This window comes from Stomoxys calcitrans, chromosome 1 (assembly GCF_963082655.1).
Source record: "Stomoxys calcitrans chromosome 1, idStoCalc2.1, whole genome shotgun sequence".
NCBI classification, from domain to species: Eukaryota; Metazoa; Arthropoda; class Insecta; order Diptera; family Muscidae; genus Stomoxys; species Stomoxys calcitrans.
In genome coordinates this window covers 131697868-131725053 of record NC_081552.1, presented here as the reverse complement: position 1 = coordinate 131725053, position 27186 = coordinate 131697868, and positions in this window count along the sequence as shown.

Genomic DNA, 27186 nt, shown 5'->3' with positions numbered 1-27186 from the left:
CTAAGTATTGTAGTTTTGTAAACTGCTATGGAAAAAAAGTGCAATGTTAGGACCATTCACCAAGTTGAGAGAACATGTTGTTTTGGCGAGGCGGAGCGATGATGACCACGCCCAATAGGGCACTGGAGACTATTCTATATATCCGACCCATTGACATACAGATTAAGTGTGAGGCAGCCACTGCTGCTATGAGACTTGAGGTGATGGGAGAATGGATTGAGGATGGGACCAGCTTATACCATCGCGGTATAATCGAGGCGACAAAAGGAAATCTGGAAGGAGGGGAAGAGGTTTCCGATCGAATACCTGAGACGAGATTTGAAGGCGAGTGTGAAGTACTGCTGTCAGCGGTACAGTTTTGGATTGTCGGAACCTCAGTATTGCCATCTGGAAGATCATGTTGCATGGATGGATCAAGACTAGAGAAAAAAGTGGATCTGGGGTTGTACATTGGGAACCAAGGGACTGAGATATGTTTCAGACTGCCTGACATTAATACCGTCCTGCAGGCAAAGATCCAGGCGATCATGCGTGAGGAATGCGTGAGGAGGTGTGGTACTGTCGCGAGGACGTTTAGTGTGACCATCTTTACAGACAGTTAAATGGCCATAACTGCAAAAACAACCAGGACGGTAAGATCACGAATAGTCTTGGAGTGTACGAAGGAGATTAAAGCCTTATCTGAGGATGGCAAAATCAGCATTGTTTGGGAGTCGGGCCATAATGTAGTAAGGGGGAATGAAAGGGCAGACGATTTGGCAGTGAAAACAAGGGAACTGCAGTTAATACACTTGGTTAACCCGAAGCACTTCGGATCGACGTAGTCCGATTTAAAGGCGTGGGCGAAAAACGCGAAACAGGATCGTGAGAGCAGTTCGCTGGATGTCCTACTTTTTATCATGGTGTCCATGATGGCTTATAGGTCTATAGGCCTTTGGTGTCGCATAACTTGCATTGTCATGTTGGGTATAAACACCACCCTTGCCTCCTGCCAGACTTTCGGAGTATATGCAAGTCCTAGGCACGCTGTGAAAATATTGGCCATATGAAGCGACAGATAGTCTGCCTCCTTCTGTAGTAAAGCCGGAAATAGTCCATCAGGTTCGCGTGACTTAAATTGTTTGTAGCTCCTCAAGAATTCCTTCACCAAAAATTCCGTAATTATAAACTATCGATCAAAATAATTATTCCAAGATTCCGGTGTCTGCGTGAGTCCCGTCATATCTTGTGGAACATGCGTTTTTATCAAAAGCCTCATTATGACCTTCGTTGTCTCTGCTCTCACTCCCATGTCGTCTATTAAAGTTTCAGGTTGGGCATGAGTTTTTAAGAGAAATTATAATCTTATATATAAAAATCAATTTGTGTTTGTTTGTAGGTTTGTTTATTTGTGTGTTCCTTATAGACTCCGAAACGGCTGAACCGATTTTTTTGAAATTTTCGCAGATGGTGCATAATGATCCCGTGGTGGAAATACTACACTTTTTGATATCTGAAGGGGGGCGGACCCTCCCCATCAGCCTTATTTTCCGAAACGCCAGATCTCGTGCGCTAAAAATAAAAATTTGATATCCAAATTTCGGATTGGTTACCTAGGGGGGCCGCCCCACCCTAAAACCTACCAAAATATATTTAGGCCAATCACGACAATATGGGACTCAAATGAAAGGTATTTAGGATAAGAAAACGTATCTGATATCCAATTGTCGGACCAAGTGTTAGGGGGACCACCCCAACCCCCAAAACACCCTTAAATCGGACATATTTACCGACCATGGCAATGTGGGACTCAAATGAAAGGTATTTGGGAGTAAAGCACGAATCTGATATCAATATTCGGGAAAAGTGTCTATGGGGCCACCCCACCCATACAACACCACCCTAATAGGATGAATTTGCTGACCATTGCAATATGAGGCAAATAAGAAAGTTTTTAGAGTATAACACGAATCCGATATGTATTTTCGAGGCCAACTCACTTAGTGGCCGCCCATCCCCCAAAACACCCCCCCATGCCGGTCATGTTTGCGGACTATGGAAATATGTGGCTCAAATTAAAGGTATTTGGAAGTAGACCACGTATCTGATATCAACATTAGGGACCAACTGTCTAGGGGACGCCCACCCCACCATAACAAACCCCAAATCGGACGTATTTGCTCACCAAGACAATTTGGGTCTTAAAGAGAGTGGAACTAAATATTTATAGTTTTTAGGGGCAATACCCCAAACCGGACATATTTGCTGACTTTTGCAATGAGGAGTTCAAATGATATTAGAAAACGAATTTGATATCCAATTTTGAGGGCAATGGCAATATGGGGTTCAAATAAATGATATATAGATATATGAGAATAGAGCACGTTGCTGATAAATTTTCCGGGCTAAGAATTTGGGGGACCACCCCACTCCCCAAAACACCCCTAAATCGGGCATAATTACCTACCATGACAATGTGGAGCTTTAATGAAAGGTATTGGGGGGTAGAACATGAATTGATACCCACTTTCCGGACAAATTTTCTGGGGGTCTACCCCTTTCCCAAAATACCCCATAAACAGCAATTTTTTTACTGACCATCGCAATATGGGGCTCAAATAAAGATATTTGGGAGTAGAATACGAATTTCATATCCAAATGTAGGACCATGTATTTAGGGCATCACACCTTTCCCAAAACACCCTCCAAAGGGTAAAAATTTTTATGAAAGGTATTTGAGATTAGAAAACGAATTTGATAACCCATTTTGGGGCCAATGGCAATATGGCATTTAAATATATGGTATCTGAAAGAAGAGCACGATGCTGATATTTTTTCAGGGCCAAGTGTCTGGGGGACCGCCTCACCCTAAATCAAACATCAAGAGAATATCGGGCTGAAATAAAGTATTTTAAGAATGGAGTACACCTTACATTCAAACTTAAATGCGTAGAGCAATAAAGATCATATGGGGTTCAGATAAAGGCACTTATATTGTTAAACTGTTAGTCAAGCGGTTTTCGTAGCATGGTATTTCACTAAAAGCTCTTTAATTGTCAAAAATAAATATTCCAAGGAAATTTGTTCCATATAAAGTAAAAGAAGGCGCAGCGAAGCGGGCTCGGGTCAGCTAGTAAATAAATAAAAAAGAAATAAGTTTACTTTTTTCGACGTGCTCTGTTAAAAAGTCTGCGGACCTCTTTCCCAATATTGCGAAACTCCCCGGTCATCCAGGGCGCTGGCCGTGCTTTTACATACCTAATGTAGCGATGATCAAAGAAGGAGTGTTCCATGGAGACTCTACAATCCTGAACCTCGTCGATTAGATTTCCCGAACATATCGTCACATCTAATACTTCCACCCTAATCCTATTAACAGAATTTTGGCAGGGCTTGGCCCCGCTTATTAGTGTTGGTACTACTCCACGAAATGAGATGAGAGTTCGCATCGAACCCTATTAGTACCTCGTTTCTTGTCTGTTTCGCTTTCGTAACCAGCCGTTGCATCTCCGATGTGCGTGGCGGTGTAGGGTAGATAAAGTGTTGCCATGTATGCTCCACCGTCTCCCTGTCTCACCACTGTTGCATTCGACGTTGACAACACTGGGGAAAATACATAACTTACATTTTTATGACAAGAAAAGGAGGTCCTCTGTCGACTACAAGTGTTAGCATAGAATAATTGGTAGTTGATATGCTTCAGTCAAGAAACTTTGTTCCGAGTCGTCCATGGCTCCTGAATTAAAGCAGTATGAATCTTGCCCTTGTCCATGGATCTTCCAGTAGATGGACATCTTGGAAGTAGGTGACTATCTCATCGTCTGCTCCTTTTTCTTTAGACTACATTAACTTTCCAGTCGCTGCACTGTCTGATGTCATCGTTTTAGGTTCTTTGCCTAGTCTAGTCTTTCGACTTTTTACAAAGTAGGTAATGGTTCCATCGTCGGGTCCCTGTTCGTTAGGGAGTATTGAGTTTTAATTTTTTTACAGCCTGATGTTTCAGTACAAGGATCTTTGCCTATTTTAGTCTTCCAATTCTTTAGTAAATGGACTTTTTGGGAGTTGGTGATGGTACCATCGTCGGCTCCCTGTTCGTTAGGCTGCATTGAGACTCTTGTCGCTGCGCTGCCTAATGCTTCAATATTAGGATCTTTATCTATCCTAGTCTTCCGAATCTTAAAGTCGGTGATGGGTCCGTCATCGGGTTCCTGTTTTTATACCCACCACCGAAGGATGGGGGTAAATTCATTTTGTCATTCCGTTTGCAACACATCGAAATATCCATTTCTAACCCTATAAAGTACATATATTCTTGATCAGCGTAAAAATCTAAGACGATCTAGACATGTCCGTCCGTCTGTCTGTTGAAATCACGCTACAGTCTTTAAAAATAGAGATATTGAGCTGAAACTTTGCATAAGCAGGTTAAGTTCGAAGATGGGCAATATCGGACTATAACTTCATATAGCCCCCATATAGACCGATCGGCCGATATAGGGTCTTAATCCCATAAATGCCACATTTATTATCCAATTTTGCTGAAATTTGGGACAGTGAGTTGTGTTAGGCAATTCAACATCCTTCGTCAATTTGGCTTAGATCGGTTCAGATTTGGATATAGCTGCCATATAGACTGATTCTCCGATTTAGGGTCTTAGGCCCATAAAAGCCTCATTTATTATCCGATTTTGCTGAAATTTGGGACAGTGAGTTGTGTTGGGCTCTTTGACATCCTTCGCAAATTTGGTCTAGATCGGTCCAGGTTTGGATACAGATGCCATATATACCGATCCTCCGATTTTGGGTCTTAGGTCCATAACAGCCACATTTATTACCCGATTTTGCTGAAATTTGGGACAGTGAATTGCGTTAGGCCTTTGAAATCCCTCATCAATTTGGTGCAGATCGGTTCAGGTTTGGATATAGCTGTCATATAGACCGATCTCTCGATTTCAGGTTTTGGGCCCATAAAAGGCGCATTTATTGTCCGATGTCGCCGAAATTTGGGACAGTGAGTTGTGTAAGGCCCTTCCACATCTTTTTTTTATTTGGCCCTGATCAGTTCAGATTTGGATATAGCTGACATATAGACCGATCTCTCGATTAAAGGTTTTGGGCCCATAAAAGGCGCATTTATTGTCCGATGTCGCCGAAATTAAGGACAGTGTGTTAGGTTAAGCCCTTCGACTTCCTTCTGCAATATGGCCCAGATTTGTCCAGATTTGAATATACCTGCCATATAGACCGATCTCTCGATATAATGTTTTGGGTCCATGAAAGGCGCATTTATTGTACGATTTCGCCGAAATTTGGGACAGTGAATTGAGATAGGCCCTTCGACATTTTCTGAAACTTGGCCCAAATCGGTTCAGATTTGGATATAGCTGCCATATAGACCGATATCTCGATATAAGGTTTTGGCCCCATAAAAGGCGCATTTATAATCCGATTTTACTGAAATTTGACACAGCGACTTATGTTAGGCTTTTCGAAATCCGTGTCGTATGTAGCTCAGTTCAGTTTACTTTTAGATAAAACTACTTAAAAGACCAATAATTTGTTATACACAATTGAACAATGACTTGTACTTATAAGTATTCGGTCCAAATCGGAACATATTTTGATATAACTGCTATGGAACAAAAGGTGTACAATTTTCACCGGATTTTGATGAAAGTTGGTTTACGTATATTCCCGAGGTGGTGGATATCCAAAGTTCGTCCCGGCCAAACTTAACGCCTTTTTACTTGTTTATGCTGTCTTGGGTCTCTCGCCACAGCACTGTCCAATATTTTAATATTAAGATCTTTTCTTATCTTAGTTTTGCCAATATTGAGAGAGGCGGTGATTGTCTCGTAGCACGTGACGCACTGCATGGCCTGATGTCTCAATATGAGGATTTCTGCCTATTCTAGTCTTACCAATCGTGAAAAAGACAGCCTTGCTCCCGTATTGCGTCATGCTTGTAGTAGTAAAAGATTCAAGGGCACCGAAACGTGATAGAGAGAGCTTTATTAATCGCTCCTCCATCGGAAACCTATCAAAAACTCCTCGCTTATCCGATTCTCCTTTCAGAATGGTACAGATGCTTGATGAGCGCTTTACTAAGTTAAGCGACAAATTGGTATGTCAATTTAAAACCATGCTGAAGGAGACAGAAACCCGAATCATAAACGAATTCGAACAGAAGTTGTCGGAGTTGAGAACCAATTTGGATGATGTCAACACTCGCGTATCTAACCTAGAAAAAGTCGCCGGGGAGATTCAGCACACTAAAGCCGAAATAGATGATTTAAGAATTCAACTCTTAAGGCAAGAGAATGCAACTGTTGCATGTGAAATAAGAGTAAACGGAATTCCTTTTCAAACTGAAGAAAACTTATTCGACGTATTTGCCAACATATGCGAATCTATAAATATAGCTGTACCTCGCATAAAAACAATCCATCGCCTTCAAAATAAAAATAATACAAAAAACCTCAATTCACCGGATGGCGTAATATTAATAAAGTTCATGTCACCATACGACAAAAACTTTTTCCTAAAATCTGTTTCTGGCTATAAAAAGATACACAATAATATGTTACTACTGAATTCTATTGGTTTCAGATCTACATCACAATATTATATAAATGAAAATCTGTCCAATATGAATTACAAGTTCCTGCAAGATGCGATTCATCTGAAAAAGAAAGGCCTTGTCAAGTCTGCATACACATTTCGAGGACTTGCTTATATTAAACGCTTTGATAGCAACGAGCCGATATGCATTTTTCATCCGAAAATTATTGATAACTTACGTGCTTTGGAAGAAATACCTCATGCAGAAATTCATAGCTAGACTTATAGTACGCTTGTTTATAATCTTCCTGATTTTGTATGTATTATCGAATTTACAACTTAATATTCCAAAGAGTTTTTTAATTTGTTTTTCTTATAATTTTATTTATCATATTTATATTTTTTGGCTAATACAAACAGGGACATTCTCTTTCAAACGCGATGCTGATGTTACTCTTTACTTTTGTTTGCCTCTCTGTGACACACATGATTAATTTTGATAGATATTCCAAAGACGTAACTCGAAATTTACTGCGCATACTAGCAAAACAAAGAGATGGTTTGAAATTTTGTCACATAAATTCCCAAAGTATAGTAAACAAAGTGGATGAGTTTAAATATATATTTGAGAATGGGGAAATTGATATTATATGTCTTTCGGAGACTTGGCTACACAGTGCTATACCCGATAGCTTGATAAACTTGAAAGGATACACGGTTTTCAGATCGGATCGAGAACGTCGTGGAGGTGGTGTTGCCATCTATGCAAAGAACGCTCTGAAAGCTAAACTGCGGTCGAGATCTAATCCTGAGGATCAGACGGAGTATATTTTCGTTGAACTTTCAAGTAACTCGAGGAAAATTTTGATTGGTTGTTTTTACCGGCCAAACAATACGATAGATTTGGATCAAATACATAACGTCTTAGAGTCCGTGACATTGGGATATAGTGACGTCGTCATAACTGGAGACTTTAATTCCAATATTCTTGTAGACTCGCTTTTAACGGACAATATGTTGACACTGGGTCTCTACCCTACTAATACTACAAACCCTACTCATTTCTCTTCAACTGTTAATACCCTTTTAGATTTATTCTTTGTAAATAATGCCTCCAATATTTTACTTAATGAACAAATATCGGCTCCTTGTTTCTCGAAACACGATTTGATTTATCTAGCTTACAATTTCACCTTGTCGGAGAAAGTGGAGAAGTTTTCGTACCGCGATTTCAGGAACTTGAACTATTCTGCTTTAGATGAGAGGATTCAGGAAGTCGATTGGCATGAAATATATGGACTTATATCTGTTGATGATAAATTGAGCTTTCTTCAAGAAAACATTCTTCGTATCTATGATACAACAGTCCCTATTAAAACGAAAATGAAAAGATCAAACACTAAGCCTTGGTTTAATTCCACTATTAGAAATTTCATTAGAAATAGGGACCTAGCCTACTCTAGGTGGAAACGTTTTAAGACTCCTGAACTTCAGGAAGAATTTCGCACGGCCAGGAATAAGGTTAATAAAGTTATTAATGATGCAAAGTTACGATATTTTTCATCCAAATATTATTCGGCGTTAGACACGAGAAGCAAGTGGAAGGTTATAAATGATATCGGAGTTGGTAAATCCAAGGCGATTTCTACCTACCATGGAGATATCAACGAATTGAATAGATCTTTTGTTAATATTCCGACCTTGGATATAGACACCACTTTCTATCAAGTCACTAATAGGGTAGTGGACAACACACATGTTGACTGCAGTTTTGAGTTTAGATGTGTATCGCACGATGAAGTTATACATAGTCTTATGTCAGTGAAGTCTAATGCCATTGGTCTTGATGGTATTGACCCAAGATTTATTAAAATACTGATTCCTTACCTACTACCTTATTTTACTCATCTCTTTAACTCAATTCTAATCTCCAGTAGATATCCGAGTATCTGGAAACGATCAAAGATAATTCCTATCCCTAAATCCAATGGCGATTTTCGTCCGATTTCGATATTATGCTACCTCTCGAAAGTTTTCGAAAAGATTTTACATAGACAAATGTCTGAATATCTCCAAAGGGAATCGCTGTTATCTGATAGACAAACCGGGTTTCGAGCTCATTATAGTTGCGTTAGTGCATTAGTTGAAGTTTCGGAATCGATAAGGAGTAAAATTGATGATGGTAATGTTAGTTTTCTCGTCCTTCTTGACCATTCAAAGGCTTTCGACTCGGTTGATCATCGTAATCTATATATGAAGCTCAGAAGATTCTTCAAGTTCAGTGATACTTCTATAAAGCTTTTTCAATCGTATCTCAGTAATCGGCAGCAGTCAGTGTACGTAGGAGATGCCATATCAGAGTCAATAATAGTGCCCAAGGGGGTTCCCCAAGGCTCTATAATAGGTCCGCTTCTTTTTTCACTTTACGCAAACGATCTTCCAAGCCAGCTAGTCCACAGTCAGATCATCATGTATGCTGATGACGTTCAGTTGTTTCTTAGCGGTTCTGTTGATGATATTGGTGAATGCGTTACAAAACTCAACCAGGACCTTTCACGTGTTTATAACTGGGCCACAGCAAATGGTTTATTTCTGAATCCTCATAAATCGAAAATTATTGTTTTTCACAAGAGTAAAAGATTTACTCTACGAGACTTGGATGTCACTATAAATCGTCAGAAGATTGATATTGTGTCTAGTGCGAAGAATTTAGGTGTAATTTTTAATAGCTCATTGACTTGGTCTAATCATGTGAATGCTATAGCAGGGCAGACATATGCAAAGCTGCGTACACTGTGGATCACACACTCTTATACACCTATTGAGGTTCGGACTCTATTAGCGAAGATGTTTCTAATTCCTGGTTTGATCTATGGCTGTGAACTGTTTGCGAACTGCGATTCACTAAGCCAACGGAAATTGAATGTAGTTTTTAACAGCATTATTCGGTATGTCTATGGTGTAAGAAGAAATCAACATATTTCCACCATGGCGAATTCCCTTTATGGCTGTAGTTTTGACAATTTACTCAGAATCAGATCTCTACAATTCCTGCATAAGATCATTGTGACACAAACACCCAATTTCCTCTACGACAAATTAGTATTCGCCCGATCTAGAAGGGGTAGAAAACTTGTACCTTTTCGAAGAAGGAGTCTAGTATCTAAATGGCAATTTTATACGAGTACCATACGTCTTTGGAATACCATTCCCCACGAAATCCAAAACATCAGCAACGCGTCAGACTTTAAGAAAAGACTTTTTATTCTTCTTAGTAACTAATTATTCAAAAATTGTTTTTCTCTCCTTTTAAACATTGTTAACTTCTTCCTTAAAGTGAAAACTATTTTAATTTATTATTTTTCTCAATAATTTGTATTTCCATCATTAATATTCAAAAAATTTTTTTACATTTCTTTTATATTTCCTTAAAATTTTTATATTATTTTTATTATTATTTTTTTCAAAGGATATATGACTGTTCTTATAAGCCTGCACTATAATTATAAGATTTTTTATCTTGTTGTGTAGGTATTCATCAAATAAATAAATAAATTATGCAAATTTTAGTCTTAGCCAAACTCATCACGGAGACTTGATCAATGCCAACCACAAGAAGAGTTCCTTCCTCCTTCTCCTCCCTGTAGAAGATCTCCCACTTCTTTGCGACTACAGCTCATCATTTGTATGGGTGGACCCTCTACAGAGTTCCACACATCTACATAAATCCGCTCGTAAGCCAGATCCTCCACTTGGGACTGATGATCTGGCGGAACCCCACCGGATGCACTGCCGATATTGTTGATTGCACAAATCAGCTCATCTGTGTTGTGCTTCCTTGCTACTTTGGCGTAAGAGGGTGGCTTCTTACCATTTTCCGCCTCTTCCGTGATGGCTGTGGCCTCTTTTTGGAAATCACAGTCCTTCATAAAGATTCAGGGGCCGTGCGAGCTTCCTTCTTTCCTGCTCCGACTTTATATACCTACACAGGACACTGTGTGGATTCAAATCGGTTTATAATCTGGTATAGCTGTCATATAATCCGATCTGGGAGCTTGACTTCTTGAGCCAATAGAGCGCGCAATTCTCATCGGATTTGGCTGAAATTTTGCATAAGGTGTTTTGTTGTGACTTCCAATAACTGTGCTAAGAATGGCGTAAATCGGTATAGAACCTGATATAGCTGCCATATAAACCGATCTGGGATCTTGACTTCTTGAGCCTCTAGAGGGCGCAATTCTCATCCGATTAAGTTTTGCCCGATTAAGTCAATACCTAAGATCTTGGGTCTTGACTTCTTGCGCCTCTAGGGGGCGCAATTCTCGTCCGATTTAACTGAAATTTTGCACGTAGTTTTTTGGTAGCACTTCCAATAACTACGCTAAGTATGGTTTTCATCGGTCTATGTTTTGATATAGCTGCCATATAAACCGTTCTTGGGGCTTGACTTATTGAGCTTCTAGAGGGCACAAATTTTGTCCGATTTAACTGAAGCACGTAGTGTTTTGGTAGCACTTTCAACAACAGTATAATTCGGTATAGCTGTTATATAAACTGATCTTGGATCTTGACTTCTTGAGCCAATAGAGCACGCAATTATCATCCGATTTGGCTGAAATTTATTTTGTTATCACTTCCAACAACTGTGTTAAGTATGATTCATAATCTGGTATAGCTGTCATATAAACTGATCTGGGATCATGACTTCTTCAGCCTCTAGATGGCGCAATTCTCATCCGATTTAGCAGAGCAACGGCTTCTCTCATGACCTTCAACATACGTGTCTAATATGGTCTGAATCGATCAATAGCTTGATACAGCTCCCATCTCCCGATTTTGCTTCCTGAGCCCCTACAAGGCGCAATTGTTATCCGAATGAACTGAAATATTACACAATGAGTTCTACATTTATGGTCGAAATCGGACTAAAATATCATAATAGTTCTTATTCAATAGCATAACAGTTCTTATTCAATATTCTTTGTTTGCCTAAAAGGAGAACTCGACAAATGCGATCCATGGTGAAGGGTATATAAGATTCGGCCTGGCCGAACTTAGCACGCTCTTAATTGTTTCTTATAATGTTCAAAAACATCCTAAAATTTAATTCAGAAATTTTAACTTCTTGGAAATTTCGACTAGATTTATGTCCACTCGCACATACCTAAAAATAGAAATTGTGTATACCAAACGGCATAACAAATCTTTAGCGCCAAATCACGGTGAATTTTACTATCATTAAGTTAAATTTTCATTCATTTGAGGTTCACTTTTTTTACTGCAAGTGTCCAACTGAAGGTCGCTTCAAGTAAGTGTCCAAATCTAAGGCTGGTACTATGTTCACTTTTTGAAATCACGACCAAAATCAATACTTTTTCAGAATTAATTTTTTTAGATAATAGATATTGAAGCAAGAAACCTTGCTGATTTTATTCTGTAGGATATGTCCTCTGTACTCATGACAAAATTTGATTAAAAATATTATTATACCCTTCACCATAGGATGGGGGGTATACTAATTTCGTCATTTTGTTTGTAACTACTCGAAATATTCGTCTGAGACCCCATAAAGTATATATATAATCTTGATCGTCGCGACATTATATGTCGATCTAGCTATGTCCGTCCGTCCGTCTGTCTGTCGAAAGCACGCTAACTTCCGAAGGAGTAAAGCTAGCCGCTTGAAATTTTGAACAAATACTTTTTATTAGTGTAGGTCGGTTGGTATTGTAAATGGGCCATATCGGTCCATGTTTTGATATAGCTGCCATATAAACCGATCTTGGGTCTTGACTTCTTGAGTCTCTAGAGTGCGCAATTCTTATCCGATTGGAATGAAATTTTGCACGACATGTTTTTTATGATGTCCAACAACTGTGCCAAGCATGGTTCAAATAGGTCCATAACCTGATATAGCTGTCATATAAATCGATCTTGGGTCTTGACTTCTTGAGCCTCTAGAGTGCGCAATTCTTATCCGATTGGAATGAAATTTTGCACGACGTGTTTTGCTATAATATTCAACAAGTCTGCGGTATGTATGGTTCTGTATGGTTCAAATCGGTCCATAACCTGATATAGCTGTCATATAAACCGATCTTGGGTCTTGATTCTAGAGTCTCTAGCGGGCGCAATTCTTATCCAATTTGAATGAATTTTTGCACGAAGTATTTTGCTATGATATCCAACAAGTGTACCAAGTATGGTTCAAATCGATCCATAACCTGATAAAGCTGTCATATAAACCGGTCTTGGGTCTTGAATTCTTAAGTCTCTAGAGTGCGCAATTCTTATCCGATCGGAATGAAATTTTGCACGACATGTTTTTTTATGATATCCAACAACTGTGCCAAGTATGGTTCAAAGAGGTCCATAACCTGATATAGCAGCCATATAAACCGATCTTGGGTCTTGACTTCTTGAGCCTCTAGAGTGTGCAATTCTTATCCGATTGGAATGAAATTTTGCACGACGTGTTTTGCTATAATATTCAACAAGTCTGCGGTATGTATGGTTCTATATGGTTCAAATCGGTCCATAACATGATATAGCTGTCATATAATCCGATCTTGGGTCTTGATTCATGAGTCTCTAGTGGGCGCAATTCTTATCCAATTTGAATGAGTTTTTGTACGAAGTATTTTTTTAAGATATCCAACAACTGTGCAAAGTATGGATCAAATAGGTTCATAACCTGATATAGCTGCCATATAAACCAATCTTGGGTCTTGACTTCTTGAGCCTCTAGAGTGCGCAATTCTTATCCGATTGGAATGAAATTTTGCACGACGTGTTTTGCTATAATATTCAACAAGTGTGCGAATTATGGTTAAAATTGGTCTATAACCTGATATAGCTGTCATATAAACCGATCTTGGGTCTTGATTGTTGAGTCTCTAGTGGGCGCAATTCTTATATAATTTGAATGAATATTTGTACGACATGTTTTTTTATGATATCCAACAACAGTGCCAAGTATGGTTCAAATAGGTTCATAACCTGATATAGCTGCCATATAAACCGATCTTGGGTCTTGACTTCTTGAGCCTCTAGAGTGCGAAATTCTTATCCGATTGGAATGAAATTTTGCACGACGTGTTTTTCTATAATATTCAACAAGTGTGTTTATTATGGTTCAAATCGGTCCATAACCTGATATAGCTGTCATATAAACCGATCTTGGGTCTTGATTCTTGAGTCTCTAGTGGGCGCAATTCTTATCCAATTTGAATGAATTTTTGCGCGAAGTATTTCGTTATGATATCCAACAAGTGTGCCAAGTATGATTCAAATCGGTCCATAACCTGATATAGCTGTCATATAAACCGATCATGGGTCTTGACTTCTTTAGCCTCTAGAGGTCGCAATTATTATCCGATTTGCCTGAAATTTTGTAGGACGGATCCTCCCTTGACCATCAACATACCTGTTTATTATGGTCTGAATCGGTCTATAGCCCGATACAGCTCCCATTGTTTTGTTTGTTTTGTCATTGTGTTTATTGTAGAAAAACATGTGTTTTCAACTGGAACATAGCAACAAGAGCATAGCACCAGCCTTTGTGTGGCTTCTAGCACGTTTAACCTAAATCTTTTCAATCATCTCAAGCTTACTTACCATTCAAATTAACTAAAAAACAAAAAACTTAATAAAAATTTCGTAGCCAGGGTTCCAATTACTGCATATTTGAACAAGTAAAATCGTTCGAAATCTCTCTTTTGCGAATAATGCATTTCTTTATTGAAAGAGAATTTTTGGAATACATTAAAATGTGTATAAAAGTGGTTTAATATCGATCACGTATGCGGCAATTTGGCCACAGATCTAGCATTGCATTTACTGAGGACCAGATTACCGCATGACAATCGAAATGTTTGTTATATAAGGGTTATATTGATAGAATAATATTTTCTCTTCGTCTCAAAGCTCATTTGTCTGAAGGTTCTACAATGATGGTATATCGTCCGGATGTTCATAAATTAACTAATCAATAAATCTCGTTGTGCGCCACAACTAACTACAGCAGTTGCAACGATTGATTGCTTTCCATTCAAAGCTACAGTAATCATGGATTCCCCTGAAAGCTGACACACAGATCACTCTTTGATGCTGTTGTCAATCCGTCGTTGTACCAATGAACCCTGTATGCATCAAACAAATGCCCACCAGGATTGTTGTTCATGGGATTTGCATTATCAAGATTATCACATCCATGAGTTTGGCATGACGTTAATTCGATTGTTGATTTCCTTCAATTGTTAATTTTAGACGGGGGTTTCTGTCACAGTTGCAGCCATCTCCAACAAATGCAGCTTTAATTCGATCACTTCGATCATTATACATGCATACGTATGTAGATAGGTATGTATAGAGGAACGTAGGTGCATCCCCCACCAAGCATATGTACGAATATAACATTTGTGAACAGTCGCCGGTTTTCATTAAATTAACATTGGTTCGTCCTGTATGTCAAAGATGCGAAGTAAGTAGGTATTTATAATGAGCCGCTTACCTGCAGTAATCAGTCGCTCTCGAATTTCCATGCAAATATTGTGGGGTTCTCACGCTTGTATTGTTCGATTTTTGAGACTACGGCTGGTGAGCTACATTTGGCTTTGATTCTCCAATTAGCCAGGTGGTTTCAGCGTGCCCGAAATGACAAAAGTAAATTGTTTGTAAGGCTTAATTGAATAAGTCAGTGCAAGTCAGTAAGAGCCAAGCCAAGTTTCATATGACTATCGATATTTCTCATATACGCGATCACGTTCAAGAATCAATGTGAATAAACTCGTTTATTCACCAAACAAATTAATATGTTCTGAATAGCTTCTTAATTTTATTATTTGTTAATACATTGAATTGCCTTCTACGACTGTTAGGGACAATAACATAGTTAAATGTAGTCTGTGATATACTAAAAAAGTTTTATAAGGAAAAAAATTATGTAGCAAATTTTAACTGAAACGTATTACCATTTGTTATACCCTCCTCCATGGGATGGGATGTATACTTATTTCGTCATTCCGTTTGTAACACCTCGATATAAGCGTCTTAGACCCCATAAAGTACATATATTCTTGATCGACATGACATTGTAAGTCGATCTAGCCATGTTCGTCCGTCTGTCGAAAGCACGCTAATATTCGGAGGAGTAAAGCTAAGCGTTTGAAATTTTGCACAAATACTTCTTATTAGTGTAGGTCGGTTGGGATTGTAAATGGGCCATATCGGTCCATGTTTTGATACAGCTGTCATAAAAACCGATCTTGGGTCTCGACTTCCTGAGCTTGTGGGGGTGCAATTGTTATCCGAATTGACTGAAATTTTGCACGAAGTGGCAAGTATGGTCTAAATCGGTCCGATTAGACTTCTTGGGCTTCTGGAGAGCGCAATTCTTATCCAATATGGCTGAACTTTTGCATATGTCGGTTAGGTATGATAATCTGATATTGCTGCCATATAAACCGATCTCCTAGTTTGACTGTTTTTGAGCCTCTGGAAGGCGCAATTATTACTCGATTTGCCTGAAATTTTGAAGGCGGTGTTTTTCTTTGACCGATGTGGACCGATATAACTTGATATAGCTCATATAGATTCCTTCATGGTGGAGGATATATAAAATTCGGCTCGGCCGAACTTAGCACGCTTTTACTTGTTTTTAGCATGAGGTGGAAAAATGCATTACGCATCTAATGATGGTCGACGACTCTCGCCGTACGCCGTATGGTCGTAGTTGCAGTGCATACTTTACCCAAAGCTTATAAATTGTATAATAAATTGTAGTTTTAAAGTATTATACAATACAATATATCAATAAGACTAGCAAGGAAAGGCAAAAGTCGGGCGGTGCCGACTGTAATACTATACACCTACCCTATATGTACAAAGTGTGAGCTATATGTTATTCTGACTCAAATTTGATGGACCTCGCCGAATCGTATCACATTTTAAGCAAATATGTTCAAACAAATCAAATGATTGCAAATTACCGAGATTTGATAAACATTCCCAGCGGCGGAATCATGTATCGCTTCCAACATGCAGTCATATAAATATACCTCTTTTAGGAGTCAATCCACCATCCGTCACAACTTCTCAAAATATCCATGCTATAACACATATTTCCGACTTTTTTTCCCTTGAGCGAAAATGCTCTTACACCTTCCCACACAACTTCTCAATACGATAATTACTGCTCCTCCATTTCTTAAAATAGCGTAGTATACATGCCTCAATTTAAGTCCAAAATGATCCAATGCGCATTAATTTTAATATTCTCCTCTTATCTCTAAATAAAAGCCACGCGTGAGTTACTGACTGACTGATGACTGCCAAGCCTAAAAGGCTAAAGCTATTGTAGAATTATGAAATCGTAGACGCCGAATAAGATTGGGTTCGGCGATATTCATTCTTTAAGGTACTAAATAGTACCAAAATAGTGTGAGCAGTGTGAGCGGAAAGTGCTGGGAGAATGATTTTGGGCTCAAATTAAAAAGCTCTTTAAAAAATAAGATCTAGTGAAAAAAATTTTCCAAAATAGTACCGGAAGTGGGAGAAATAATACGTTTAGCGCTGCAACTGGTACTACTTGGTACTTTGTCCGTTAATTGAGATAGAGCTCTGAATTTTGAAACTTAAGTATAACATGGCAAACTTAATTGGACGATAAGAAGAGTTTTTGGAAATTTTTACATTTAGGTACTTAAAAAAGTACCAACAATTTACGCATTAAGAAATTTGTCACAAAAGACCTCCGCTACAAAATTATGAGGATGAAAAAAAAGCTATGGAAAAATAGTACTGGTAATGGGAGAAAACGTACGTTTAGTACCGCAATTGGTACCACTTAGTGCCTTCTTTAGAGATGGAGTTAGAGGTATAAAATTTAGCATGCATGTACAACTAGGAAATATATGATGGGTGACTAAATGATCTATTCACAACTCGAACATTTTGCAACCAAAATTGGTACTTTATTCACCAATTTAGCTAGAGGTCTGACATATTGATGGCCTTCACTGCCAAGTCGTCTGCTTATTCATTCACCCTTACGCCGCTATGGCCCGGCACCCAAATGATGCGGATCGTAATGGGTGACAAAATGTTCTATTCGTACATATTGGTATCGAAAAGTGTTAAATAGTACGAAATAGCTTATCTTCGCGTACAGCTAGAATTAATTGATACGAATTATCAGTCTTGACAAAAATACGATATGTCGTAACAAATCATACCTTTTTTCTTAAATGGGACAAAAGTTTCCTAGGAATATTTATTTTCGATAACTAAAGATCTTTTAGTGAAATACCATGCAACGAAAATAGTACATCGCTTGACTAACAGTTTAACAATATAAGTGCCTTTATGTGAATCCCATATGATCTTTATTGGTCTACGAATTTAAGTTTGGATGTAAGGTGTACTCCATTCTTAAAATACTTCATTTCAGACCGATATTCTCATGATGTCTGATTTAGTGGAGTTTTTGGGGGAGAGGTGGTCCCCCAGATACTTGGCCCTGAAAAAATATCAGCATCGTGCTCTTGTCTCAAATACCATTTATTTAAACCCCATATTGCCATTGGCTGAAGAGGAGTTTACAGGATGAGGAGTCCCTCAAACACATGGCCCCAAAAATAGGTTATCAAATTCGTTTTCTAATCTCAAATACCCTTCATTTGAGCCACATATTGGCACGGTCGAAAAATTTTTTCCCTTTGGGGGTGTTTTGGGAAAGGGGTGATGCCCTAAATACATGGTCCTACATTTGGATATCAAGTTCGTATTCTACTCCCAAATACCTGCATTTGAGCCCCATATTGCGATGGCCACTAAAAAATTGCTTTTTGTGGGGTATTTTGGGAAAGGGATATACCCTGCAGAAAATTGGTCCCGAAAATGGGTATCAATTCTTGCTCTACGCCCCAATGCCTTTCATTTAAGCCCCACATTGTCATGGTCGGTAAATATGCTCGATTTAGGGGTGTTTTGGGGTGTCGGGTAGTCCCCCAAATTCCAAGCAGTGAAAATTTATCGGCAACGTGCTCTATTCTCATGTATCTATATATCATTTATTTGAACAACATATTGCCATTGGCCTCAAAATTGGATATCAAATTCGTTTTCTAATCTCATTTAAACTCCTTATTGCAAAAGTCAGCAAATATGTCCGGTTTGGGGTATTGGCCATAAAAACTATGAATATTTAGTTCCACTCTCTTTAAGACCCAAATTGTATTGGTGAGCAAATACGTCCTATTTGGGTGTTGTTATCGTGGTGGGACGTCCGCTAAACAGTTGGCCCCTAATATTGATATCAGATACGTGGTCTACTCCCACATACCTTTAATTTGAGCCCCATGGCCGGCTTGGTGGGTGTTTTGAGGGATGGGCGGCCACTCAGTGAGTTGGCCTTGAAAATATTTGTCGGATTTGTGTTCCACTTTATAAACCCTCTTATTTTAACCTCATATTGCAATAGTCAGAAAATACTACCTATTTGGGTGGTGTTGTGGGGGTGGGGTGGCCCCATAGACACTTTTCCCGAATATTGATATCAAATTCGTGCTTAACTTCCAAAGACCTTTCATTTGAACCCCATATTCCTATGGTCGTCAATTTGTCCCCTTTGGGAGAAGTTTTTGGTGAGATGCGGCCCCCAAACACTTGGTCCCATATTTGGATATCAGATTCGTATTCTGCATTTAAATACCTTTCATTTAAGCCCCATACTCCCGTAGTCAGTAAATAAGCCCTGTTTGGGGGTAGTTTTGGGAAAGGGGTGGACCCCCAGAAACGTGGTCCCTCATTTGGATATCAGATTCGTGTTTTTCTCGCAAATACCTTTCATTTGAGTCCCATATTGCCATGGTCGGTAAATATGTCCGATGTAGGGATGTTTTAGGGCTTGGCGTGGTCCCCCTAGCACTTGGTCCAACAATTGAATATCAGATACGTTTTCTTATCCTAAATACCTTTCACTTGAGTCCCATATTGTCGTGATTGGTCTAAATATATGTTTGTTAGGTTTTAGGGTGGGGCGGCCCCCCTAGGCACCCCTTCCGAAATTTGGATACCAAATTTTTATTTTTAGGGTACTATATGAGAGCACACAAAATTTCGCTTAAATCGCACCACCCATCTCCGAGATCTGGCGTTTCTGAATATTATGGTGAGGGGGAGGGTCCGCGCCCCCTTCAGATATCAAAAAAATTTAGTACCCTATTTTCACCACGGGGTCAATATGTCAATTTCAAGAAAATCGGTTCAGCCGTTTCTGAGTCTATAAGGAACACACAAACAAACACAAAATTAATTTTTATACCCACCACCGAAGGATGGGGGTATATTCATTTTGTCATTCCGTTTGCAACACATCGAAATATGCATTTCCGACCCTATAAAGTATATATATTCTTAATCAGCGTAAAAATCTAAGACGATCTAGAACTTGTCCGTCCGTCTGTCTGTTGAAATCACGCTACAGTCTTTAAAAATAGATATATTGAGCTGAAATTTTGCACAATTTTTGTTTTTTTTTCCATAAGCAGGTTAAGTTCGAAGATGGGCTATATCGGACTATATGTTCATATAGCCCTCATATAGACCGATCGGCCGATTTAGGGTCTTAATCCCATAAATGCCACATTTATTATCCGATTTTGCTGAAATTTGGGTCAGTGAGTTGTGTTAGGCCCTTCGACACCCTTCGTCAATTTGGCCCTGATCAGTTCAGATTTGGATATAGCTGACATTTAGACCGATCTCTCGATTTAGGGTTTTGGGCCCATAAAAAGCGCATTTATTATCCGATGTCGCCGAAATTCAGGACAGTGTGTTAGGTTAAGCCCTTCGACTTCCTTCTGCAATATGGCCAAGATCAGTCCAGATTTGAATATAGCTGCCATATAGACCGGTCTCTCGATATAAGGTTGTGGGTCCATGAAAGGCGCATTTAGTGTCAGGTTAGGCTTTTCGAAATCCGTGTCGTATGTAGCTCAGTTCGGTTTACTTTTAGATAAAACTACTTAAAAGACCAATAATTTGTTATACACAATTGAACAATTACTTGTACTTATAAGTATTTGGTCCAAATCGGAACATATTTTGATATAACTGCTATGGGACAAAAGGTATACAATTTTCACCGGAAACACTGCTTTTGTAGAACTCGTACATGGGCATATTTTGCAGGTCCTTCAGCAGACGTATATCGAGCAATGGAAGGTGCATGACATCGTGCCAATGACACACAATGTTATTTTGAAATGGTGTTTACATTTGTGTGGAAGTACTTGTAACTGCTTTGCAGGCACATGCGTATGCATGTATTTCGCCTCTTTCCGCTACTGGGTACAGATGGGTGCTAAATCTAAATCTGTACAAAATTTTGGCAAGATTGGTCAATAAAAGCGCTTGCAGTGGCTCTAGAAGTGAAAATCGGACGATATACACATATGGCAGCTATATCTAAATCTGAACCGATTTCTATGAAATTCACCAGTAATATTAAGAGTCATAAGAAAATCTTTCCTGACCAATTTTGACAGAATCGGTAAACAAATGAGCACTTTATTGCAATACTTCTCAAAATCGGACGAACATATATGGTAGTTATTTCCAAATCTGAACCAATTTTTTTTAAATTTCAAAAGGCTTCGTGCCTTTATACTCTACACCACAGTGGTGGTGTAGGGTATAAATAACCTTTCATTCTAATGAAGTTCATTCTCATGGTTAACAGCCCCTATTCCTCCCCATTGGGAGATTAATAGAGAATATCAATGACCATGTCGTAATAGGCAACCATAACTAATAGTAAATATGCACAGGGCCAGAAAGTGCATTAGAATCTGCAATGAACAAGCAAAACATTAGTTGTAGCTACACTCAGAGAAATGCTTATAGTAAATATGAGGTAATATATATTGAGGGGGATTACAAAATTAATTTTGTACAATAACTTTTCATGAGCATAGATGAAATAGTTAAAAACTCAGGTGATGTTAGTAATTTTATTTACACAAATTTCTTTAAAATAAGCAAACATTATACCAAACATCGGTAAAAGTTTATTATCGTAACGATAACTCGTCTGAATATTATTACTGAATGAACTACTGCTAATGTTTACAATTTGCATTTTTTGAGTTCACAGTACTCGCAACATGCACGGAAATAAGCATAATTTAAAAACTGTTAGTTAGTCTTGAACTAAAATTGAATTTGCTGACTGTGGCATTGTCAACTCCAAATGTATATTTGTATACCCTCCACCATGGGATGGGGGTTTACTAATTTCGTCATTCTGTTTGTAATACCTCGAAATATGCGTCTGAAACCCCATAAAGTATATATATTCTTGATCGTCATGTCATTTTAAGTCAATCTAGCCATGTCCGTCCGTCTGACTGTCCGTCCGTCCGTCTGTCTGTCGAAAACACGCTAACTTTCGAAGGAGTAAAGCTAGCTGATTGAAATTTTGCACAAATACTTCTTATTAGTGTAGGTCGGTTGGGATGTAAATGGGCTATATCGGTCCACGTTTTGATATAACTGCCATATGAACCGATCTTGGGACTTGACTTCTTGAGCCTCTAGAGGGTGCAATTATCGTCCGGTTTGACTGAAATAACATAACCTGATATAGCTGCCATATAAACCAATCTGGGATTTTGACTTCTTGAGTCTCTAGTGGGCGCAATTCTCATCCGATTTGGCAGAAATTTTGTACAACGGCTTCCCTCATGACCTTCAACATACATGTCTAATATGGTCTGAATCGATCAATAGCTTGATACAGCTCCCATATAAACCTATCTCCCGATTTTGCTTCTTGAGCCCCTACAAGGCGCAATTCTTATCCGAATAAACTGAAATGTTACAGAATGACTTCTACAATGTTCAGCATTCATTTATCGTCCGAATCGGACTATAACTTGATACAGCTCTAAGAGCATAACAGTTCTTATTCAATATTCTATGTTTGCCTAAAAAGAGATACCGCGCATAGATATCGACAAATGTGATCCATGGTGGAGGGTATACAAGATTCGGCCCGGCCGAACTTAGCACGCTCTTACTTGTTTTTTATTTCTTTGGCTCACCACAAACGCTCGGAATAATGTGGGACCTGACTTTCAAGTATGAATTATTTAAAAAATCATTTTGCTGGTTCGAGACTAGAACTCGAAGAAGAGAATGACAGAATGACACGCTGTGTGCGAAAAGCTTCTACACAGTTTTTGATATTTTTATACCCACCACCGAAGGATCGGGGTATATTCATTTTGTCATTTCGTTTGCAACACATCGAAATATCCATTTCCGACCCTATAAAGTATATATATTCTTGATCAGCGTAAAAATTTAAGACGGTCTAGACGTGTGCGTCCACCTGTCTGTTGGATTCTCGCTACAGTCTTTAAAAATAGAGATATTGAGCTGAAACTTTGCACAGATCCTTTTTTGATTCATTGGCAGGTTAAGTTCAAAGATGGCCTATATCGGACTATATCTTGATATAGCCCCCATATAGACCGATCGGCCTATTTAGGGTCTTAGGCCCATAAAAGCCACATTTATTTTCCGATTTTGGCGAAATTTGGCCACTGTCCCAAATTTAGGCCCTTCCACATCTTTCTTTAATTTGGCACTGATCGGTTCAGATTTGGATATAGCTGCCATATAGACAGATCCTCGGATTTAGGGTCTTAAGCCCATAAAGGCCACATTTATTATCCGATTTGCTGAAATTTGGGACAGTGAGTTGTCTTAGGCCCTTCCACATCTTTCTTTAATTTGGCCCGATCGGTTTAGACTTGGATATAGCTGCCATATAGACCGATCTCTCAATATAAGGTTTTGGGACCATAAAAGGTGCATTTATTGTCCGATGTCGCTGAAATTTGGGACAGTGAGTTATGTTAAGCCATTCGACATTTTTCTGTAACTTGGTCCAGATCAGTCCAGATTTGGATATAGCTGTCATGTATACCGATATCTCGATTTAAAGTTTTGGCCCCATAAAAGGCGCATTTATAACCCGATTTCACTGAAATTTGACACAGTGACTTATGTTAGGATTTTCGACATCCTTATCGTATATGGTTCAAATCGCTTTATTTTTAGATACAGCTACTAACAAGTAAAAGCGTGCTAAGTTCGGCCGGGCCGAATCTTATATACCCTCCACCATGGATCGCATTTGTCGAGTTCTTTTCCCGGCATCTCTTCTTAGGCAAAAAAGGATATAAGAAAAGAGTTGCTCTGCTATTAAAACGATATCAAGATATGGTCCGGTTCGGACCACAATTAAATTATATGTTGGAGACCTGTGTAAAATTTCAGCCAATTCGTATAAGAATTGCGCACATTGCGGCTCACGAAGTAAAATAGACAGAACGATTTATATGGGATCTGTATCGGGCTATAGACCGATTCAGACCATAATAAACACGTTTGTTGATGGTCATGAGAGGATCCGTCGTACAAAATTTCAGGCATATCGGATAATAATTGCGACTTCTAGAGGTCAAGAAGTCAAGATTCCAGATCGGTTTATATGGCAGCTATATCAGGTTATGAACCGATTTGAACCTTATTTGACATAGTTGTTGAAAGTAAAAATAAAATACGTCATGCAAAATTTCAGCCAAATCGGATAGGAATTGCGCCCTCTAGAAGCTCAAGAAGTCAAATCCCCAGATCTGTTTTTATGACAGCTATATCAGGTTATGGACCGATTTCAACCATACTTGGCACAGTTGTTGGATATCATAACGAAATACTTGGTGCCAAAAATTGATTCCAATCGGATTAGAATTGCGCACTCTAGAGGCTCAAGAAGTCAAGACCCAAGATCGGTTTATATGGCAGCTATATCAGGTTATAGACCGATTTAAACCATACTTGGCACAGTTGTTGGGTATCATAACAAAACACGTCGAGCGAAATTCCATTCCAATCGGATAAGAATTGCGCCCTCTAGAGGCTCAAGAAGTCAAGACCCAAGATCGATTTATATGGCAGCTATATCAGGTTATGAACCGATTTGAACCATACTTGGCACAGTTGTTGGATATAATAACAAAACACGTCGTGCAAAATTTCATTTCAATCGGATAAGAATTGCGCACTCTAGAGGCTCAAGAAGTCAAGACCCAAGATCGGTTTATATGGCAGCTATATCAGGTTATGGACCGATTTGAACCATACTTGGCACAGTTGTTGGATATCATAACAAAACACGTCGTGCGAAATTCCATTTCAATCGGATAAGAATTGCGCCCTCTAGAGGCTCAAGAAGTCAAGACCCAAGATCGGTTTATATGGCAGCTATATCAGGTTATTAACCGATTTGAACCATACTTGGCACAGTTGTTGGATATCATAACAAAACACGTCGTATAAAATTTCATTCCAATCGGATAAGAATTGCGCACTCTAGAGGCTCAAGAAGTCAAGACCCAAGATCGGTTTATATGGCAGCTATATCAAAACATGGGCCGATATGGCCCATTTACAATACCAACCGACCTACACTAATAAGAAGTATTTCTGCAAAATTTCAAGCGGCTAGCTTTACTCCTTCGGAAGTTAGCGTGCTTTCGACAGACAGACGGACGGACGGACGGACGGACGGACAGACGGACGGACGGACAGACGGACGGACAGACGGACGGACATGGCTAGATCGACATAAAATGTCGCGACGATCAAGAATATATATACTTTATGGGGTCTCAGATGAATATTTCGAGTAGTTACAAACAGAATGACGAAATTAGTATACCCCCCATCTTATGGTGGAGGGTATAAAAAGACCAATATTTTGTTATACACAATTGAAAAATGACTTGCTATGGGATGCAATTTTTACCGGATTTTGATGAAAGGCCGAACTTAACGCCTTTTTATACCCTCCACCATAGGATGGGGGCGTATACTAATTTCGTCATTCTGTTTGTAACTACTCGAAATATTCGTCTGGGACTCCATAAAGTATATATATTCTTGATCGTCGTAAAATTTTATGTCGATCTAGCCATGTCCGTCCGGCTGTCTGTCGAAAGCACGCTAAATTCCAAAGGAAAGGAAAGCCGCTTGAAATTTTGCACAAATACTTCTTATTGGTGTAGGTCGGTTGGTATTGTAAATGGTTCATATCGGTCCATGTTTTGATATAGCTGCCATATAAACCGATCTTGGGTCTTGACTTCTTGAGCCTCTAGAGTGCGCAATTCTTATCCGATTGGAATGGAATTTTGCACGACGTGTTTTGCTATTATATTCAACAAGTGTGCGAAGTATGGTCCCTGACCTAATAACCTGATATAGCTGTCATATAAACCGATCTTGGGTCTTGATTTCTTGAGCCTCTAGAGTGCGTAGTTCTTATTTGATTGGAATGAAATTTTGCACGAAGTATTTTGTTATTATATCCAACAACTGTGCCAAGTATGGTTCAAATCGGTTCATAACCTGATATATCTGCCATATAAACCGATCTGGGGTCTTGACTTCTTGAGCCTCTAGAGTGCCCAGTTCTTATCCGATTGGAATGAAATTTTGCACGTGGTATTTTGTTATGATATCCAACAACTGTGCCAAGTATGGTTCAAATCGGTCCATAACCTGATATAGCTATATAAACAGATCTAGGGACTTGACTTCTTGCGCTTCTAGAGGGCGCAATTCCTATCCGATTTGGCTGAAATTTTGCATGATGTATTTTATTTTTACTTTCAACTACTGTGTCAAATAAGGTTTAAATCGGTCCATGACCTGATATAGCTGTCATATAAACTCGATCTTGGGTCTTGACTTCTTGAGCCTCTAGAGTGCGTAGTTCTTATCCGATTGGAATGAAATTTTGAACGTGGTATTTTGTTATGATGTCCAACAACTGTGTCAAGTATGGTTCAAATCGGTCCATAACCTGATATATCTGCCATATAAACCGGTCGTGGGTCTTGACTTCTTGAGCCTCTAGAGTGCGCAGTTCTTATCCGATTGGAATGAAATTTTGCACGTGGTATTTTGTTATGATATCCCACAACTGTGCGAAGTATGGTTCAAATCGGTCCATAACCTGATATATCTGCCATATAAACCGATATTGGGTCTTGAGTTCTTGAGCCTCTAGAGTGCGCAGTTCTTATCCGATTGGAATGAAATTTTGCACGTGGTATTTTGTTATGATATCCAACAACTGTGCCAAGTATGGTTCAAATCGGTCCATAACCTGATATAGCTATATAAACAGATCTTGGGACTTGACTTCTTGAGCTTCTAGAGGGCGCAATTCCTATCCGATTTGGCTGAAATATTGCAAGAGTTATTTTATTCTTATTTTGAACAACTGTCAAATAAGTTTCAAATCGGTTCATAACCTGATATAGCTGCCATATAAACCGATCTGGGGATTTGACTTCTTGAGCCTCTAGAGGTCGCAATTATTATCCGATTTGCCTGAAATTTTGTGCGACGGATTCTCTCATGACCATCAACATACCTGTTTATTATGGTCTGCATCGGTCTATAGCCTGATACAGCTCCCATATAAATCGATCTCTCTATTTTACTTCTTGAGCCCCCAAAGGACGCAATTCTTATTCGAATTGGCGGACATTTTACACAGGTCTC